Here is a 3,080-nt window from a genome sequence, read left to right as displayed (position 1 = left end):
CCAGTCTTTATACGACTTGGTTATTGATTAAATGTGTCTTTGGTCGTCATCATCGTTTTGATGGCCATAAAATTGCGCGATTAATCACTTCTTGGTAAGCCCTCTGTGTTGCGACTTCCAATCAATACAAAGTTTTTCAAGCTTGTATGGGAAGTCATTTGAAATACCACGGGTTTCGTCCTTTCAAGCTTTCGCGTTAAGCCCTCTATCTTGTCACTTCCAAGCAATACAAATTTTTTCAAGCTTGTATGGGAAGTCATTTGAAATATCACGGGTTTCTTCCTTTCAAGCTTTCGCGTTAAGCCCTCTATGTCGTGACTTCCAAGCAATACAAAGTTTTCCAAGCTTGTATGGGAAGCTATTTGAAATACCACGGGTTTTTTCCTTTCAAGCTTTCGCGTTGAAGTATTGATGTTGGGAATAAAAGAATATATTACTTTATCATTCAAATTTTCCAATATCTTTCCAGGAATATCGACTTCCAAGCAATACAAAGTTTTTCATGTTTGTACAGGAAGTCATCTGAAATAACACGGGCTTCTTCCTTTTAACCTTCAGCGTTGAAGTATTGAAGCTGGGACACAAAGGAATATAATGAGCTTACCATTCAATTTTTCCAATCTTTTTCGGGGAATATCACCCCTTCATCTTTTTCCAATTCAATGCATTTACGTAATAATATCACATCCTTTACCGAACTCAACATTTTCCAAGTTATTGCATTTTTTTTTCGGAGGCGTGTTTTTATTTACTATGTTTTAGCCGTATAAAATGTTATATAAATTTTTTTTTTATATAATTTAAATGGATTTAATGATTAAGAGCATGTATTTACACCTAAAATGCTATAAGTTTAAAGTATATATGTTTTTTAGACTTAATAGTTAAAACATTTACATTACATACCATGTGTTCTGAGTAGGATGGGTCAATTTTTTTTATTTTTTTTTTAGAGTTAATTTTTTGTTGTTATTTTATTTTTACCAGGTTAAAATGTTGGCATCATGTTAAGTTAGATTTTTTATTATTATTTAGCTCAGAGGCTCATTTACAATCCAGTATAAGAAACATGTGTAAGTATGTCAAGTCCTCACAAAAATAATAAAAACATTTTTTACTAATGTTGGCCAAGTCAAAAACAAAAATTAAATAACCACATATATAAACAATTAAAAATGGAGTCGTCTACGGAGGTTGAAGAATTGTTCAAATGACCAAGAGTGGTCGGAATCTTGGCAAAAAAAATTCAAACAATCTTGCAGTAGCAATGTTTGAATCTTGTTAACAGTGTTTGAATCATGTTTTTGATGGTGGAAATGGATTCAACACCATCAAAAACCTCCAAGGCACCAAAAATATTGAAATTTGACAGCTATAACATGGATTTAGAAAAATTGGTGCCAAATTTTATCAAAATATGACCAGAATTTCTATCATTTTCCCTGCAAAAAAAGCCGCCTAGTTAGACTACACATTAAAAATAGATTAACACAACAATTAACTGAGTTGTTGACATTTCACTTTCATTATAAATAAAATATGGATGTCTATCTTAAATTATATAGTTTTATACATCTTTAAAGATGTAAGGTATTTATAAAAACACTTATTTCTCTTACAAATGTCTCAATATAAAACTTAAACAAACTGTTTGAATATCCATGTTAACTAATATATTTCAGTGTACAATTTTATTCTATATATATATATATATAAATGTTTACCTTAGTAAAGTATTTCAATGTTCTAAAGAAAAAAATAATTGAAAGTAAAATAATATAGTTATTTGTTAATAAGAGGAAAATGTGTAACTCATTGAAATTTTAACATAAAAGATTGATAATGATAAAATATTTAACAATACAATTTAAATAATGAAAATTTACCATTATAGATCTATCATAATTGCATATTTACCAAGCACTAAAAGAGAATAAATTTCCTCATGCATATTTTTTTTTTTTTCCAGTTTGAGATTTGATTTTTCTAGGCTCTTAGTAAATCCCGTGGTTAAAATAAATCTTTATTATGTAATTTGATCTAGTCAAAATGTTAAACATTTCATTACAACATCTCTACCATACTACCATACTAAACAAGACAATAACTTCCTACTCAAATAACAACACACCTAACAATACCTAACTTCTTAGTTTTGAATTTTTTTCATTTCCTATTAAGAAACTGTTCTTCAGTTACAAAGCATATCCATCATTCGATTGCATTTTGCACTATATATTGTATTTTATCTTTTACTTCCTGCGGAAAGGAGCTTCTCTCTGAGTTCTGCAATGTCGATCTCACCGAAGTGATCCTCCGGAATCCAGTCGCCAGTGGCGGGGTTCCTCATCCAGAAAGCTCTTTTAGTCCCTTGCGCGTGTTCTTTTCCGTCTCATGCTGATTTAGACACATGATGCGACGCCACTTGCAGTATCACTCCATCGCTACTACTAGCGGCCTACGAACTCGCCTTTCCGCCCACTGGCGTTGCGTAACTAGCATGTTTCCTGCATAAAAGAAGACTAAGAAAAGAAAATCTCGACATTTTCTGGTACATTCTGTATCACATGCATTAAAGAAACCTAACCTCTCCAACATACGCATACTGCAAATCTTGAAATTAAATGTTAGAGAATCTCAAAGTGCATACCGAACGTGAGGCCCGCCAAGGTCGCTTGACAGAGATCTGAGAGAACATAACTTATTCGCAGGCAGAAACTTTGCCATGGTGAAACCAAGCAAAATTTAAATGTAACTTTTAACGCAAGCAAGCAGCGAAGCGAAAACCAATCTCTGTATTTGTCGTTAGAAGCAGAGAGTGTTCCTCGCTCGCTGTGAGACCGCCTTTGCCTCACACACCCGCTTTTTAAAATAGGTTTCCCTGCCATGGATGCCATTGCATCCACTAGTTACTTATTCCCAATCAAGGCAGTGTGTCCAGCCCCCCCCCTTTTTCCTTCCTCATATCTCGGTTGAAGACTAACGGAATCCTAACAGCATAAGACTCCTGGTAGGCAGCAGACTCATGGTTGGCATAATCCAAACGGCATAAAATCCTAATCATTCTCCAGCTCCTAAAC

At 33.5% G+C, this 3,080-nt stretch overlaps 1 pseudogene; it reads right to left on the bottom strand.

The window, feature by feature from the left end:
* Positions 1–2,245: 2,245 nt before the first annotated feature.
* On the bottom strand, positions 2,246–2,727 carry LOC149175457 (uncharacterized; annotated as a pseudogene).
* Between the last annotated feature and the right edge of the window lie 353 nt (positions 2,728–3,080).

Source organism: Pinus tabuliformis, chromosome 4_1 (genome assembly GCF_031772625.1).
Source record: "Pinus tabuliformis cultivar Carrire ecotype Pingquan chromosome 4_1, CPIR1, whole genome shotgun sequence".
Lineage (NCBI taxonomy): Eukaryota > Viridiplantae > Streptophyta > Pinopsida > Pinales > Pinaceae > Pinus > Pinus tabuliformis.
The sequence above is the reverse complement of the archived record's forward strand: the minus strand, read 5'-3'. Positions and strand labels throughout refer to the sequence as shown.